A 19073-nucleotide genomic window follows, 5' to 3' on the forward strand; every position below is an offset into this window, starting at 1 on the left:
CCGCCATTGGCCCGCGGGCAGGGAGGACTCGCGCCGGCGGCGCGCGCGGCCGGCCCGCTGACCGCCGCGGGCCCGCCCTGCCATTGGCCGGCTGGAAGCGCGGGGCCCCGCGATTGGCCGGAGCGCGCTGTCAATCTGGGCGGCCCCGCCCCCGGAGCGCGGGCTAGAGGGGCTGGGGTGGGAGAGGGTCTGCTGTGCTGCCGCCATTTTGGGCGTGGGCGGGAATAACTGGTGTGCTGCGCTGTCCTGCGGTCGCGTTTGGTCTTTCGTTTCACCGTACCGGGACCCCTCCAGTGCCAGGGCTGCTTTTTCGTGCTCGGGGAAGTACCACCGTGACTAGGCAGCCAAACTGGAGGGAAACAAACCCCTCACCGAGGTATCCTCGGCGGGGCCGTGTTCGAGGCCTGACTAGCGGGACCGAACTTGCTGAAGCCTGCCGTGCCTCCATGGGAGGATAGCTCACGGTTTTCCTTCATGGACATGACTGCTCCCATGCTGCCCACCTGTGCGGTGTGGTTGGGTGTGTGTGCGAAACTCTGTCTTGTGTGAGGTTTTAGGGTGTCTGGAGCTGGACAATCCGCTGCTCTGTGTGCTGACCCCCCACGTGCAGTGAGACCGGGCCGTGTAGTGCGGCTGGATGTGTTCGGCCGGCTGTGGGTGTGCAGTAAATCTGATCCAACCCGGAGTGTTGAGCTGGCTATGTTTGCCTTACAGGCGTGATGTGTTCCGGGTACATTGGACTCCTTTGTGTTCTCTGCAGAGTGTTCTGGTGACGCCTGTGCTCAGAAAATCCCGGACAGAAATATGTGAGCTGCAAAAACTTCTAAATGTGAAGTGTTGGCAGGGTATTCTCTGCCACAGTGTTCATGTGGCTCTCAAGCCACCTTCCATCAGCCCACACAGTTACAAGGGCAGATCATTGTAGTATCAGAAACCTCCTCTGAAAGAGCTTATGGTGTAATTGGGCTGTATATGCAGCACACGCCTTCACACTCAGTAATTCAATTGCATGTCATAGGTTTTGAGTTCCTTCCTGTTGGGGCCCAGCCTCATTCCTAAAGAGCTAATCAGAATGGAAGGGTACCTGCTATTAAAGATGTATTTCTGTAGTGGAAAACTGTATAAAGTCATGTTTAAGAGATACACTAAATTCTACAAATGCGGGGAAAATAGAACCATTTCTTAAATACTGCATTTTGGTACATCATCCTTGGCTGAATCAATCACTTTACTCTTTGGTACAGAATGGGCTGGAGACAATCCATTGTTCAGAAAATAGCTTGTCTGCTCGCCTAAAGAAAAATTTGGCCAGTTTTTTTTGTTGACATGATTGTCTTTCATCATGCATTGGAAAGTCTACTTCAGATACAATTTATGTATAAGTCTTCTCACTAAACCTGGTTGAGCACGAATAGATGAGCACAAGTGGATGACCTCAAAAGATCCATCAACAATCTTGGGGATTCTGTGATTTTGCTTTATGTAGCCAAGAAGAGATTACCACAATGTTCTACAACCTGCTTATTATGCTTAACATGGTATTTTGTATCTACAAAAGCAATACAGAAAATACTTCTTCAATGCAAATGTGGGAGCTCTTCAGACATGTAGATTTTGAAAGATTACTTCAAATCAGATTACTAAAGCAGAGATGCCTTTCAACAGTGGCAAAATTCCTTATATATTTAGCTTTAAGTCTTACACTGAGTTTTGTACAAAGACAAATACATGTGGCTTCTATAAAGTCATATAAACAGGACTATTCCTTCCATTTCACATATAAGCAGCTGAGTTCCAGAGTGTATTACTGCCTCACATTGAATGACCAGGATTTTTCCATACCTTGTTCCTTAAGAACATACTTTAGTGATAGGTAATATGCAAGGACATACATACTTTCTTCATAAAATTGGGAGTAAAGGCACTATCTTTATACTGGTTTTTGCTTGGTTGGTTGTGGGTTTTTTTTCATGAATTTGAACTATGCAGTGTAAGTTTGTATGCATTGAAAGATGCTACACTCACTTCCGCCCGTTCTGCATTAAAGTTCTTGCTTTAGACTCTGCAGCCTCTTCAGATTAGGAAGCCAGTTTGTGTGCCAGTTTGAAAATCTTTCCCTCACTATTGGTCAAAAATACAGAATGAAGTCTAGTCATGTCAGCTGATATATTAACCTCTGGTACCACTCGGGTATCTTTAGGATTTACTTAATTCAAGTATTTCTGCGAAATTCCCGCAGCCCATTCTAAAGGGCATCTGAAGCTCAGTGTACTTTATGGCAGTAGCTCCAGAGAACATCCAATTTTAGTAGACCCTATGTAGAAAACAAGAGTTGTTTTCTTTGGATTATATTTTTGCAGTGCAATGAAGACATTGTCCTTGCATTTTTCTGTGGAATTTGTTTCTCTAGACCATGAATTAGTTTTGGTTAGATAATTTTAAATACTTTTCAAAATGAATTGATACCATGAAGTCTAGTTACTGTTAATTACAGTTAGAATTTTAAGAGTTTCTGTGAGATTTTTATCATAACTAGGAAGTCGTTGGGTTTTTTCCTTTGGGATATTTCCATATTAATCTAAATTTTGCATTAAGCAATGCAAGCTGTGAATTATAGGAGAGGAGAGGAGTAGGGTTAACATTACAAAATTGGGTTGCCTGTTAAAAAAACTAAACCAGTTTAATATCATTGTGGGGAGGAAGTCACTCTGATAAGTACTTGTGAAGAATAAGTGAATTACTATGTTTACACGTTATGAAATATGGGAAGAGAATGCAACATAGGTGATTGTAAGATGGAGACAAAGAAGGCAGTCATTTCTATTTGCAGTAGAAGTCTCCCCCAGTCCTCTGACTCTCGTACAGTACTACTCTTGTAATGCAGTTACTCCTGGGAAACGGGAGTGTGAAAGTCAATGTTTTCTGACCCAAACTCTGCCTTAAATTTTTCTGCTCTTGTGGATTTTTTCATTTGCTTTGCTTGAGGAAAATATGTGAAGAGATTTACAAAATAAATACTAGCTGATCATTTTTCAAAATAAAAAATGAAGTGCTTTTCAGTGAATGGCTATCCTCATTCCAAGTGAAGTCTGCAATGATTAAATATTAAAATGATCCATGGTTTAAATTAATATAAAGAATTTTCAGGAGATTATTACGAAGATTAACATTTTTAATGTTTTAATAGTCCCATAGTTGATCAATCATAAGCACAGTGAAACTGCATTTAGTTAACTAACCTGATGATCCTATATATCACTGCAGTATTATGTACAACATAAACCTTGTGGCATGGTTGGTGGAGGAGATGAAGCAACAGTGTTTCTTATAGCTCATTAATAATCAGGTTTATTCTTGAAGTATTTTTTGACACACTAAATAAGCAGGTAATATTTTTTTTTCCTTTTGAAAAGAAAATAGGAAGGAAAGGCAGTTGTAGAAAAAACGTGTTTGCTGTAGAGGAAGGAGCTGTTGTTGCATGTAATGACAAACATAGATGGTTACTGGTATGGCTGTGGAAGAACAAGTTCTTGCATGTGTGTTTTCAAATAGAACTTGCATTAATGCAGCTTTAATATCACAGAATTATCTGCAACAGCCTATGATTCCTGATACATTTTTATTCTTTAGAATTTTATTTGAAGGTCATGGGAAAATGTCACGGAATCGCAGGTGCTTTTATATCACTAGCTGCGCACAGATACCCCTGTAATCAGTGAGTTCAGTAAATACTTGAGGCATTCCTGACAGGGACAGTGCTCATTCCTTTGTTTCTCATTTGTTTTGTGTTTTTTTTGTTTTTTTTTTAGCCACAGGGCAAAAATCATCATTAGTGATTTTTTAAGTTTGATTCTGGCTTTCTAAACACACACTGCAGTGATACAGTGGAGCTTTGCACAATACAGTTTATTGTGTCCTGAGATTTTTTTCAGTTTTAAACGTAATACATACATCATCAAAATATTGTTCATTCTGTGTTGTGATTGTTCTTGTCGTTATCCTTCATTCAGTATGTTTTACAATCAAAAAAAAAGGCAGAATTGGGAAGAAAGACTGATGAATTAGCCAATGTAAACCCAGAAGGGTTTGTAAAGAAGGATTGGAAATAGGAAAGGAAGGGTACAGTAGAAATCCAGGGCTAGATGTTGAGCTGGTAAAATGAATAAATAAGGAAAGACTGTTCTGACAGCAGAAACTTATGGTGAAGTCAGAGCAGAAAGGATAAGTGTGAGAGGGGAAAAGAGCAAATGACAGCAGTAGGTTAGTGTTGGGAATGATAGTTGGAAAGTTAAAATCCAGAGGACAAGCTGTATTACACCATTTTCTACACAAATTTGTTGTCTCTTATTAATGCTATTATTTATAGTTTTAGGTAAGACAACAAATTCAAAATGGGGTTGCATTTCTGTAGTTGCATTTGCCTCTAGCCAGAAAGCTAAATTAATTCTCATATATTTCTATCGAAATAAAATAAGTAGTGAAACAGAATAATAACCTTTTATGTAATGAGCTGTTTTTTATATTGGGGAAGCAGATTGTGTTGAAAATGTAGTAGGTTTCGAAGTCTCAATTGTTTTCTCCCTGGCTGTGCTGTGTGGTGTAAATGAAGAAAAGGTTACGTTTACCCATGATAATTCCCTCTCACATTTACATTATCAATCAGCCTGTGTAGCTTTTTCTGCTTTTATCTATTGTGTTTTCCTTGTAATCTTTACATATGAAGTTCTCAATTCTACGAACTCTTATGCTGAAATTTATTCACAAATGGCTCTGACAGATGTACTCTAGAAGCCTTAAATGCTGTAGTTTAAGATGGTACCAGCTGGTTGCTTCTCCCCACCCCTGAGATTGCTGTCTGTATGGAGGAACTGGCAATACGTGCACCTCAGTTCACTTCCCTCACCTGAGCTCACATTCCTTTTAGGGTGCTGTGTGCTGATGTGGAGGCTGGGAATCAGATCCTGGGTCCTGGGCACAGAATATTTCCCCTTTTGTTGTCCTTTCTTACAGCCTCCTAAACTCTGGCAGGAGATTAAGCACCTGGGTCAGCAACATCTTAAGGCCTCTCAGATACCCAGAGTTTGTTGAAGAGACTCCTATGTGGTTTTGAGTTGAATATGTTTAACTTTTTTTTTAAATTACCTATATTTTCAGTTTGTCACTGTATCAAGTCAGTGTGGAGAATTATTTCCAAGCTTGGCTTTACCATGTCACCATCTCTGCTTAAACTCTTGGCTTTTGTCTGCTTTTAGAAATGATAATGCCTAAAAGCTTATACTAAAAACCATAGATCTTTCTTTCATGTAATATGTGTGCTATAGAAGTTGTTTAGTAGGCGGTGTGTTGCTCTTATTGTGTGAGGAGCTGCTTACACTGCCTCCAATTAAGATTGCATCACTTACTTTACTGCTAGACCAGTTTTGTATTACTTACACTCTTGCCAAAAGGAAATTGTTAACCTGAAGCAGTGAATTATTTGTTTTGTTTTTGTGTCTTGGCTGTCAGACTGAAAGCACACTATTTATATAGCTAACATTTAAATTTGGTTAGGTCCTTGATTTACTGTTACTCAACTAAAATTAATTTTAAAATTCAAACCGTACAGTAACAATAAAATGGATAAAAAGCTGCTGAGCTGTCAGCACTCAGAAGTAATGGCTGGGAGGCCACTGGAAATGGTTGAGAGCCTGTGTGGACTTATCCCAGCATTTGCATCAGGTGTGATGTGCTCGTTGTTTTGGTCAGTTGTCTGTGGGTAAACATACAGGCATTGTGGCGAAGTGAGCAAAGCCTTGTGAGTAGTTCAGTAAATTGCTGGATTGATGAAGAAAGGATGAAGTTTAAAGCACAGCTGAGATCATGGTAACATGAGTCTATTAGAATGTAGTTCATGTGCATGTGCCAAGGAATGAGGAATGCTGGATGTATGTGCAGAATGGAAAATTTTTATTTTCTAGAGGTGTGGCTGAAAGAAGACTTAGAGGTTTGTGAGGAAGGTCCTGTAGACGAAGGGGATTCAGTTGCAAGGCGGTGTCAAGAAGGGCTGGTAATGCCTAGGAGAGGTAGAAGCATAGTTTGAATAATAAGACCAGTGTAGGAATGTTGCATCTAGTTTTATTTAGATGGAAAACATTTCCTGAAAAGTTTGAAAGCATGATGAAGGTCCTGAACAGACTTAGTTCTGTTTGTAGAACTACCCTTGGGAGGTGGGTTTGAGATTGGGTTCATGCTTGCTGTGGTGTTTCTGACCACGCGTCTGCCTCACCTCAGCCAGCACTGTTAGCTCTCCCTCCCACCTGGTTGCTGCAGAGACCCTCCTGCATATGTACTGTTTAGTGTCCTAGGCAAGGCTATGCTGAATGTGTTTGAATTTGTCATTTCTTCCCTTTGCGGAGGACATGAAAAGCATTGCTTCTGTTTTGTTGTATATGTATGCAGCATGAAAAGCTTTCAAGAATATATTTTTTCTACAAATTTGAGTATTATTTTAATGGAGTTGCTAAGAATTGCAGCAGCTAATAATTTACTGGGGTTTTTTTTATTCTGAAATCATGAAACGGTAAAAGCAAGGGTGGATGTTGCTTTCCTTGGAATTTTTTTACATGCTATTTAATTTATGAATGAATCTTCCTGTAATTTGGAGTGAAAAGGTTAATAAAGCATTGTTAGATTGATGCTTACTTTTTATTCTGAAAGATAGGATAACTTGAAAGCAGTGCTCTTTTTGGTATCTTTCTGTGTATGCAAAGGTAGAGACCAGCAGGCTAAACAGGAAGGGTATTCTGGAAAAAATATTATATAGACAAAACCTATTGAAAAAAGCTTGAAACTATTTTCATTTTAAGTACACCAGCGGGGTTAAATAATACTAATAACTTCTGTTAGAGTAACATCATAATAATTTAAAACTAAAGTTCCCGGCACACTTGCTAATATCTTTTATGGCTTCATTAAAATACATCTGAAATAATTTACAGAGCAAAGCTTCTGGGTGAATTCTTCCAGTTCTGCATGAGAAGAGTGCCTGTTTATCTTCATGCATGTTTATATAGACCCGTGGAAATTATGATGTAAATGTGGATGCTGTACTAAAACATAGCCATATATGCAGAGTAAGGAATTCAAAGCATTTGTATTCTGTCATTTATTGCGCACAAGTAATGTATATTGTATAGGCTTGGTACAAATCTGTATCCTGACCATAGAAGGGCACTATAGAATATGTACTCTACCTTGAGGGGACCTTGAAGGGGACGGAATAATGTGTGTAGGAAAAAATCCCAGGGGGATGACTCTCTTACCAAACTTGTCTCTTTTCTGATTTTGAGCCTTCACATTTACGCACATTGCGGGAAATAGTGAAGAGCTAGGAGGATGTTTCCCTTGTACTATACTGTTACACATTTTTATCTACTCACCTTATTAAAATAAATAAATATATATATATATATATAGAGAGAGAGAGCTATACATATATGTGTATATAGATACATATAACTATATAAATACATGTATGGAAACAACTGGGACAGCTATAAAGCTGAGTGTGTGGGATAAAGTCTTCTGAAAGGTAAAAGAGGAGGCAACTTAGCTTTATTTTCAGAGTTGACCCAGCTCTCCTTAAACTTTTAAACTTACTTATAGAGCTGTACAGCTGTTGATACAGTAGTGGCCAGACTGGGCAATTGTAGCAGGAAGAGAACAGACCTGCAGTTTCTTGTGATGTTGGTGTGTTCTTAAGAAAATCAATCTGAACTCATTTTCCTGAATGCTCTAGAAGGTTTTTCATTGTTGTATGTCATCTGCAAGGTTAGATTTCAGGCAGTGCAATCACCTTCTCCTAATAAAATTTTATGGCAGAAGCACACAGTCTGCTATGACTCTAGCCAAGGGCATGTGCAAACCCCTTGTCCTGGTTTGTTACCCAAGGACTCCCTAGTGCTTAGGGAGATGCACTCAGGAAATTTAAGCAAATGGAGTGGAATGTCATCTGCCATTTATCTCAGGCTAGATTCCATAAGAAATGCTCACGAACTGGTTTTCAACTGATGTCTTTTAGCAGTTTAGGCTAGATTCCATAAGAAATGCTCACGAACTGGTTTTCAACTGAGGTCTTTTAGCAGTCCTACAACTATTCTGTTTGTGGTATAGGAATCTCTCATCAGAGGTGTCTTTTAGACCAGAAAAGGCCAGTGTTTAACACATTAGAATTCAGGATTTAAAAAAAATGTGCTGTCTTCTAAAGCAGCCCCCCCATTAAAAAGTGTTCAATTTTGTATTTCACTACTGTTTTTATGGTAAATAAAATTTCATTCATATTGAATGACTCAAAACAAAAGGAATACTTCTTTTTAGTGTTTTTTGTCTCCGTGTCATCCTTTCTTTTGGCATTCTTCTGGTAAAGCAAAATCTCTTCATTGTGACACACACCTGCACACTGTTCAGGAGCAGAGGGAAGAGATGGGGCTGTAGTCTCCTCCCACCCTGTCCCCATTAGTGGGGGGAGCCATGAAAAGAGCCCAAACAGGCATTTGCACAAATGATTTCATCCAAAATCTTCAGCTGTTCACATGATGTTCTATTTCAACTGATAATTTTCTGCTGGTTGATGATTTTTCATTTTGCTGCCTTTCTTTCCAGCTGCACTGCACAATTTTCTCTGCCTTAAAATGAGGCAAGGAAACAGTTTACCAGATTTTCTGATGATTATTAAAGCTTACTTTTTCATTTGGTGCATATAAAGGTTTTAGCCTGATTTTGATCCATTCATTTAATTCAATCTTAGGCAACTTAGCTTTATTTTCAGAGTTGACCCAGCTCTCCTTAAACTTTTAAACTTACTTATAGAGCTGTACAGTTGTTGATACAGTAGTGGCCAGACTGGGCAATTGTAGCAGGAAGAGAACAGACCTGCAGTTTCTTGTGATGTTGGTGTGTTCTTAAGAAAATCAATCTGAACTCATTTTCCTGAATGCTCTAGAAGGTTTTTCATTGTTGTATGTCGTCTGCAAGGTTAGATTTCAGGCAGTGCAATCACCTTCTCCTAATAAAATTTTATGGCAGAAGCACACAGTCTGCTATGACTCTAGCCAAGGGCATGTGCAAACCCCTTGTCCTGGTTTGTTACCCAAGGACTCCCTAGTGCTTAGGGAGATGCACTCAGGAAATTTAAGCAAATGGAGTGGAATGTCATCTGCCATTTATCTCAGGCTAGATTCCATAAGAAATGCTCACGAACTGGTTTTCAACTGATGTCTTTTAGCAGACAACTATTCTGTTTGTGGTATAGGAATCTCTCATCAGAGGTGTCTTTTAGACCAGAAAAGGCCAATGTTTAACGCATTAGAATTCAGGATTTAAAAAAAATGTGCCGTCTTCTAAAGCAGCCCCCCCCATTAAAAAGTGTTCAATTTTGTATTTCACTACTGTTTTTGTGGTAAATAAAATTTCGTTCATATTGAATGACTCAAAACAAAAGGAATACTTTTTAGTGTTTTTTGTCTCAGTGTCATCCTTTCTTTTGGCATTCTTCTGGTAAAGCAAAATCTCTTCATTGTGACACACACCTGCACACTGTTCAGGAGCAGAGGGAAGAGATGGGGCTGTAGTCTCCTCCCACCCTGTCCCCATTAGTGGGGGGAGCCATGAAAAGAGCCCAAACAGGCATTTGCACAAATGATTTCATCCAAAATCTTCAGCTGTTCACATGATGTTCTATTTCAACTGATAATTTTCTGCTGGTTGATGATTTTTCATTTTGCTGCCTTTCTTTCCAGCTGCACTGCACAATTTTCTCTGCCTTAAAATGAGGCAAGGAAACAGTTTACCAGATTTTCTGATGATTATTAAAGCTTACTTTTTCATTTGGTGCATATAAAGGTTTTAGCCTGATTTTGATCCATTCATTTAATTCAATCTTTGTTCAAGGTTAGATTGTGAATAGATATCAGTGATCTTAGACTCCCCTTTTTGCTCAAATACAACATAAAGCTCCCAAAGAGATGGTATCATGTAAGCTATTACTTTATTCTTTATCTTAAAAATCATTGCCTTTAATGGGATCTCTAGGTAGTTCTCAGGAGAGCCAAGTCTTGAGCAATTTAGATAAAATCTGCAGAGAGTATGCTTGGCCTATTGTTTTGAACAACTTTGGAAACTACTGAGCTGATATTATTTACACCATATTAAACTTCTCACCCACTTATGGCCTAATCCTTCAAAACCATGTAGGACTTGGTTTTGAAAATGCTGCTGTTAACATCTGTGGGTCTGTGTTCACTAAGGCTGATGATTAAGCTCATTATTAAGTGTTGTAGGGCTGAACTTCACATTTTTTTCTGTTAACACTTAAGCTAGCTACTGGTTATCTACTGGTTTTGGTCTCAATTTTAAAGAAAGAAAGTACAAAAAAAGATATATTGTGTTAAGGCTGATGGAATGCATGCCAGCTTTATGTTCGGATCTTTATGGGGAAGATCTGCATCTGGATGCACTCCTGTGCCATGTGTTGCAGGAAGACCCTCCTTGATCAGGGATGCTGGACCAGATGACCCACTGTGGTTTCTTCTAACCTGACCAATTCTGTGATTGCTCTGTCTTTAATGGGCTGTTGAATAATGGAAGAAAACATAAAAACAAAACCCACCAAATTAAAACTCCTTATACTTCATGTTTCTTTTGCCTGGTGACTAGACTAGATTTTTTTTTTAAAGCTTAGTTGCTTTCCTGAATGCTTAATACAGCATGTAAAACAAAACAAAAAAGGCATAAAACTATTTTTCTTCATTCATAGATCAGCCTTTTTAATACTTATTGAGCTGCAGTAGCTTCAGAGAAAGGAAAAAAATGTGCATTTGTTCTGAATGCTGGGTGGAGAGATTACCTGAAGTGGGCTTCAACGGGCTCTTCTGAGAGCGACCAGCGCTTTGGGGCCCGGAGCACGCTTGCTACGATGAAAGAGGTGGAGGATGGGTCTTTCTTTGGAGATCTGGAAGGTGTTTATTGCTTCAGAGGGGGTCCAGGGACAAAGACAAACTTGGACTGAGGGCACAGGGTTTTGTATGAGGGAAAAGGGGTCAGTCTGAGGATCAAGGACCAGTGGGAATAGGTGAAAGTGGTGCAGGGGAGGGGGCAGCCAACCGTTGGAATCAATAGGGTAACGGGGGTGGGACCCTGCGGCAAACTGAGACCAGTGGGAATCGGGATAGGGAAGAACATTCCAGGGAGTACACAAATATGGTGAACAAGGGTTGAACTGGGGTGGAACAACTGTACAAACCAATAGAACTTAAAGACATTGATATGTGCCTGCGAAGGCCTGTGGGAGGGAGGCACTTCTGACCCTCACCTTAGAGGGGTGTTTCCCCCTGCCTGCTTCGGCCTCTCCAGGGCCGAGGCATTACAGCTCTGGTGGCAGGCCCTTGGACCTCCACGATTATCCTTTAAGTCTTGTTGTACACCAAGTTTAGTAATGGAGCTAATAATTTTTTTTGCTGAAGTGTTATGATTAAGTTTATGTGGACTGAGCTATTGTTTGCTACTGTCATTTGTAGAGCGCTTTCAACTTTTGCAGGCTTGCTCAGGGTAAGACGGGAAGCAATCATTTGGCCATAAACATGGTGACCAGTTTTGGCAATTACTATGACTTCAAGTTGTATGATGGGACATTGTGTGATACTACAGTGAAATATGTTACAGAAGGGCACATTTGTCTGCCTCCCAGCTTTGTGCCTGCATGATGTATTTGTGACTCTTTTCTCTTCTGGTTTTCAGTTATTAAGATAATGTTATTTGCTGAGAGTTGGGTTTCTGCTTGAATGATAGGCATATTCAAGGATAGTGGATATCAATGTTAGAATTAATGGAGAAAAACTAAGTGCAGACTTAACCTCACATACTTTAAAAAGTTTGGGTTTTTTATAAACAGTGTGAGAGCATGAAAATAAAGGGAAAATTACAGCAGTTTCAAACTGTCTTGTTCTGATATATTACTTTTAAAAACTATTTCAGTTTTTAAATAATTTGCTCTGAAATCTTTTGGTTTTAGTAGTCTTAAGGCAAGTGAAAAGAAAGGCATCGTAGAAATAAAAGCAAGATAAATATGAAATTGCTACCTGTTCCAATTTTTGTTTGTGTGAATAACTTTAGAAGTTATAGGATTTATTTTCAATAAAGGCCATTATCCCATATTGCAATATTGAAAACTTTGTGAAACACTGTTCTCTGGATGATTGAGAACTGTAGTTTAAGATGGATATACTAAAGGGAAGGATAATCCCTAAATACTTCTTCTCACTGGAGGAAGAAATCAGAATTTCATTTCCATCAAAGATGAGCCTAATCTTAAAATTCTACAAATGAGAAATTAACAAGTGTGTGTAATTGAAGCATTCAGGCTTATAGCAGGGCCATGGCTTGTGGCAGTCCCAGGAAGAAAGTAGCATTTATGAAAAATAGAACTTTTGTCAGTTCCTACAACTAAAGAGGGGAGAACAGAGGGCTTAATTTCTCATTTAAAGAAGGGAAAGAAGTCACTCTTCCCTTGCTGTAACACCTAGGAGAGCAAAACAGTCTCTGAGACTTTGGAGTAAGACTTCGGTAAAACCATATGGGACTCCATTGCATTTAAGAATGGCAACTTCGTAATGTACTGGAAGTGAAGTGCTTAGGCAGACTTAGCTGATTTTGAAATTTAAGGTCTTTGACCTCTAGCTTAATGCCTGTTATTTAAATTAGTCCCTGCTTTATCAAAGGAAATGAGTGCTGAAGGGGTATATGGCAGGGATCAAAGAGGGAGTAAAATTGCTGCGATACAGCTGAACTGCAGAGGTGTCCTCTGCTGACACATCAGTTACTGAGACAGAGCAAATAATTGTTTCTCATTGTTGCTCTTGACTCTATGAATTTTTGACTCACGAGGCAGAGAGGTGTGCTTCACTGTTTTGTGTGGTGGTGGTGGTGACATCCTCCCTACACCTCGTGCCACAGAGGTGACTGTACAGTGTCTGCAGGTGTTCCCATGAAAGCTGTGTCCATCCTTGGCAGATCTGCCTCTGGCCAGTGGGGTGGTCTGGGTGTCTGTTCTCCTGCCCTTTTTAGCTCTGATTTCTACCATAGTTCCATGTCCTTCCCTCTCCCCCAAAAAATGTTTAGACAGATTTAGTTATTTTGAAGAATGTTATTCTGAAATATGGGGTCAGTTATTGTGTAATTGTCCCTTTAGCGGAGATTACTCTTCTCTCTGTGAACTACTACATTTTAAACTGTCTGGCAAGGCAGAAATGAACCATATGTATGCTTTTTTTCCTTCATGAACTTCTTTAAGGATATTTTCTTGACACCAGTGCCATAATAGATTAATAAAAGTGGGGAAAAAAAGTTCCTCTTTGGACATTTGGAATTTTAAATTCATTCAGTTGAAGATCTGTCTTCATATTAAAGTGAATATATGTTTCACACATGCTATAGCTCTACTCATCTCTGAAGCAGGGAATCTTGTTCTGAAGGCATAACAGCCTAATAATGAAAATAAAATGTAAGGTACACGGAATCACTACAATTAGGAATATTCTTCTGCAAAATTTCCTATTTTTTTTTAAAGTAAGAATAATACCAATTGCAAAATAGATCTCTTCTGCATAAGTAGTGCTTTTGTAAGTGTGTTTTGGCCTACTTCATTTTCATCCTGTAGAAGCAGAGGCAAACTGTACTCTTCTGGGAATGGAAGGAACATTTTAACCTTTTTAATAGCCTACTTTTGCTTAAGAAAGCGATTTTACATAAATATGAAGTCCTTTAAAAAATCTTATTGAGGTTTTGCCACCCTTGAAATGTTCACTCTTCTCCTAGCTGTGAGTACATGTAAGGATAATCTTTTCAACTCTTCAGATGTTCAAAAACATTCCATATTTAGCAAAATTATGTAGACTCTTCACTAGATGAGAAAATGCAAATATTTGGGTGTAAATAATCCCACCAAATTTTAGGTACTCTGAGGAGAATCAGAAATAATAACAAGAAAGCAAGATTGCCAGAGGTGATTTGGATTCCTAACCATTACATTTCTTTCTTCACCCATTGCAAAGGGAGTAGAGATGGCCTCCTGTGTAGCTTGCGTGTCTGAGTTACGTTCCTGAAATTTAGTGGGACTAATCTGGGTTGTTGATGAAATTAGTTTTTCAGAATATATTGCCTTAGGATTTTGAAACATTCATGAGGATATGCTCAAAATTCTTATGAACTATTACCTGTTTATTACTTTTGTTAAATAAATGCAGAGCTAATTTCCTGCAGTTTGTAGGTATTGTATAGCTAAAAAACAACAGAGGATCTCCTTTCGCTATAGTGCAGAGGGTACTAATTGGAAGTAGCAATGTGTGTTTTGTTCCTAGTGCTTACATGAAGATGTGAAACAGCTTCTGAGTAAAAGTTGTAGTTCCTATATAATTTGAGTCTTGGCATGTGGTACAGTGTGTGTTGTCCTTGTGTAGAATGTTGAAATTATTTTAATATCTATTCCGACTGGAGTTGGATCCTGTGTTTCTGATTAATTTTCCTAAATTTAATTAAATTTAAATCACCTCTGCTGCTTTCAAGGTTAAATTAAGTAAAGAAGTATTGTGTTCCTTTTATTAACAGAAGAATAAATAAATCCCTAGATAAAGAAGAGATTGATTCTGCAAGAAGCACCATGGGCAGGGGACTCTTTCCTTGGAAATAATAGTCTTATTCTTTGAGAGAGACTTTCCAGAGGAATGGAAGACTACTGTAAGGCTTACCAAAAAAACACGAATGTATTTTGTTTGTAGAAGTTTTTTTTAAGGTTGTATTAGTAGTAAAGATTTTTAAATTCTTTTTCTTGGCTACAGTATGGTTAAATAATTAATCTACATTTGTTTAGCAGTTTTGGCTGCAGGCTGCTTCCACTGCTGTGTAGACAGATCTTAGTTACTGTACTTCAGCAGTACAATAACAAAAAAAGCCAATTATAATAACCAGCAGCAACCATTTCCAAAATACCTACAAGCAGATGGCTTCCCACTTTAAATGTAGTGCTGCCAGTTCTTTGGGATAACTTGATGTTTCCAGATGATCCAGTGTGCTCCTTGTATTTTACCTGAGGTAGATAAAGTGCTACTTTTGCTTTCTTATAACTTGTAAATATTTTACTATCCATTGGTTATGAAACTATCAGCTATGGAGTTAACTGGGGGAAGACCAGTTCCTTCAATGATGTCAGTAAGTTTTCATAGCATCTTTGAATCATGTTAAAAATGAATTGATCTATGAGTTCAGATGATCAACCTACATTACATCCAACAAAACAAACAAAAAAAGAGTTATGTTTAAGGTAGATATCTATTTGCAATTAACGATGAGGAACTTCTGCATATATACAGATGCCAAAGACTTGGTTCAGTAGCTTTATGTTCTGTAGTGATTCTTTTCTGTCCTGAAGTTTTACTTGCTTTTCTCTCAGCTGACTAACTATATTTCAGCTACAAAACCAGTAATTTCATTGATTATTTCTTTAATATGCCCACTGTTCATATTTAGGCAACCTACTGGGAGAGTGCAGATATGCTGTCAGATATCACTGCTAAGAAAGTTTGTACACATGCAGATATGCATGGCTTGTGAGTGTGTACTGATTTACATTTTTAAGGCTTATCATTGTTATTAATCATTTGTGTTGCACCAATAATGTACAAAGTGCAATCTCTGTGTAGATCCTATTCTTATTTTTTATTAATATTTCTAAAGTCATTCATAGTCATTCATTTCTATTTCATTAATGTAATTTCTTCAGTTTTTTTCAGCTGGTGTAGAAAATGCTATGTATACATCAAGAACAGTGAATTGGGATTTAAAGTGTAGCCACACCTTGAGTGGACATTTAGGACTGGTTTTTATCTTACCAAATGCTATTGACGGTTAGAGGTTTTAATAAGCAATTTATTATGTGGTTTAATTATTATCAGCCACTGCTTAGGAGTGAAAGAAGAGAGTAACAAAGTGTTTTTCTGAATGTGTAGCTTTCAAAGGTGAATTACGACAGGGGAAGCCAAAGGGGGTGAAAAAATAGTGGAGAGTACCACAAAAACAAAGATGTCTTTTAATCTTGTAGCATCTCTGAAGCAGAAGTAAATAAAAAATCATTGGGGCCTCGCTTTCTTAAAACCATCTTTTATAAAAGCTTGAAAGTTGAGGACTGCTCACATTGCTTTCATATTATCTGAAATTACTTTTCAAGTATTTTCAGTAGAAGGAGCAATGGTAAGCTCCTTTACATGTTTTTTTTTTAATGGTTGTGTAGTCATTAAAACTTTAGGGACTTGAAGGCTGCTTGGGATACATGCAGAATGGTGTGCTGCCTCTCCCTTTGGCTTGGCAAAGAAATATAGAAGAAGCCTCCAGAAGATCCTCCATTTGCTGATGTCAGAAGCAGCAAAAGGGTCAGAGACCTGAGTGTAAATTTCTTTTACAGTAAAGATGACCAATTATTGTAGGATGAGCACTCCTATTTTAAATGGGGAAGATTAGTTTTGTAACTCACAAAGGTTTCAGGCTTTTTCTTTATCAAGAAATGGTTAGAAAGTTGCATTGAAAATCATTCCTGTAGCAAGGTTTATATATAAATAATAAATATTATATCTTGTTAATCCATATTTTAGCTTAAATCTAGCTCATGTTAAGTTGCCCAAAAATATTGGATTCTTTACAAGAGAAGGTGATGAGCCGTAGTCCCCAAGGAATTAAATTGTGATAACAATCTCAGTTTTGAACATGCTAATACAGACCTGTTATTCCCTTTGTACATCTATCACAACACATTCTAAATTGTGGCTGATCTTCTATGCAAATAGCTGTCTTGTTAGACCCTGGGCTCTGTGTGCCAGTGTCTCCGTGGGTTTCTCAGGCATTTGCTCTGTAACCATCAAAGCAGTGGAAATGAATGATGATTGCTACATCCCTTTGAAGAACAAAGAGGACTCGAGGTTCTAGATGCAAGAGTTGGTGACACTGAGCCATGCCGGCAAACCCGAGTATCTCTGTGGCTTATTTTAAGTCAGGAAATAATCTTTGCCTGTGTTTTCTTCTTCTGTTTTATTGGCATTGCTAAAACTGCAAACATCTTTCACAGCTGATGTTTTGTTATAAACTATTAGTAGACTATGGAAATTGCAAAAGGCAAGTCAAAACAGTCTCTTAACAGTGGCATAAAAAAGCCAAGAACTAGTTTTGCAGTGTAAAAATGTATCTGTTACCTCCTCAATTAGCTGAAATTTCAAATTGTACTTTTATTTTTCTATTCTGATTATTATGATGTGAATGGTATTGAATACAACCCAATCCTGTGAAGTATAATAGAAGGGGAAAGAAATGCAACCCAGTGAATTACAGTTCACTTCAACTGTGTTTTACATAAAACAGGAAGTATTCTCTTAATTGAACCAAAGTAATATATGGAAAAATTAGAGTGCTATAATTGAATTTTCAGTTCAGATTAAAAACTAGTGGCACTCTTCTCTACCTTGCTATTATTCCTGAATACATTTTAAAAAAGGTTGCTGACTTTGGAGCATCCCAGTTCATTTTATGCCATGTGTCCCACAAATGAAATTAAGGAGCCTGGATTTGTCACTTGACATTAAATGCCCGAAATGCATATAGAACAGATAAATATAAAGTAATAAACTTTGTGGTTTTAAAATGCCCAAATAGCTAGCGGGCATCATTCCTGCAGCTGTATTTTAAATCATGTTTGAAGCTATGGAGAAAATAATGGTGGTTGCTTTAAATTTGGGATGCTGGCAGTAGTGTTCAGCAGTGCCATGGCATGCTTTTTGGGTCGTGATTTGGCATCTCAGTGCCTTCCAGGGTTGCAGTTCCCAGAAAGCGTGCCTTGGCAGCGACCAGGGACGCTTGTCTTGCTGTAGCACAGCTGGTTGTGCCTAACAGAAAAGTACAACTCTTGCAGATAACTCCATGACCATATGTGCACAATCTGCGCATGGTTTGTGGCTACCCAGGATGATTCAGCTGAAGTTTGCCCTTGGCATGGTTCTCATCGGGGCCAGTTGGGAAAAGGCAGGGGTTGGCTGCTGTGCATCTTCTGTGCTTGAGCAGTAAATCTGACACTTCTGGAAACGTCAGACCTCTCATGAGTGTGGGTGTTCATGTTGGGACTCCTGTGTTGTAGAGGCAGTCAGATGGTGGGGCTTATCACTGTGGTGAGTCATGCCTTCAGCCCAGCTAAAAGGGCTCAATCCCAGTGTTTTGAGCAATAAGCATGACTGTAACAGCCAGTTATTTCATAATCAGGGAAAAAGAGGTGAAATGAGTGTGTTTGTAGTATCTGCCACTTGAGAGGCAGCCCTTTGAGGCATGAATATAAGACCATAAGCTTTTGCATGTTAAAAGATACATGAGGAATTTACTAGAGCAGTGTTCAGATGGTGCTTGTTCAGTTACATGAATTGTGTGGAATCACCAATATACCAGAAGGAACGTCTTTGTATGGATGATTATGCAGTTCCTTGTGCAGCCATGTGTCACCTCCTTGTGAGGATGTGTGCAACATGACTGTGCAACATGAGAATCCCATTCAAGAGGCTGCATGGTTGTTACTTAAATGCAGTGAAGGTGATTTAAACTATCAATACCATGCCTGAGAGCTGTAAAATGTATGCAGCCCCAGCTCTCAGATTTTATTCTCCATTTCCTATTCATTCACAGATATCTAGAGCCCATGGCAGGAAAATAGGAGAGAGTGGAGTTGCTGTGTTCTAGGTATCTGCTCGTCTGCAGGTGGGTTTCATGAGCAATTTCACCTGTGGATGCACACAGCCTAGTCCTGCCTCTGACTCCTATGTGTGGTGTAAATGTATTTTCAGTAATGGAAACAGCTCACAATTCTACATTCATTCCCTGGTTTACTAAAGAAATAAATTATATAGGAATGTAATTGGTGGTACCAAATGCTGAATTACAGTGGTACCAAATGCTGAATTACAGTGCAATCAGTTTAAATCCTTTCTTTTTTCTTTATTTTCATTCAAACTAACAGGCAT

General features: G+C 38.7%; 1 protein-coding gene across 1 annotated transcript in view; it reads left to right on the plus strand.

The window, feature by feature from the left end:
• Window positions 1-19073, plus strand: part of TRIQK (triple QxxK/R motif containing) — a 58645-nt gene that overhangs the window by 163 nt on the left and 39409 nt on the right. The gene's annotated exons all lie outside the window — the stretch shown is intronic.

The sequence above is a fragment of the Pyrgilauda ruficollis genome, unplaced genomic scaffold (genome assembly GCF_017590135.1).
Source record: "Pyrgilauda ruficollis isolate IOZ18807 unplaced genomic scaffold, ASM1759013v1 scaffold18, whole genome shotgun sequence".
NCBI lineage: Eukaryota > Metazoa > Chordata > Aves > Passeriformes > Passeridae > Pyrgilauda > Pyrgilauda ruficollis.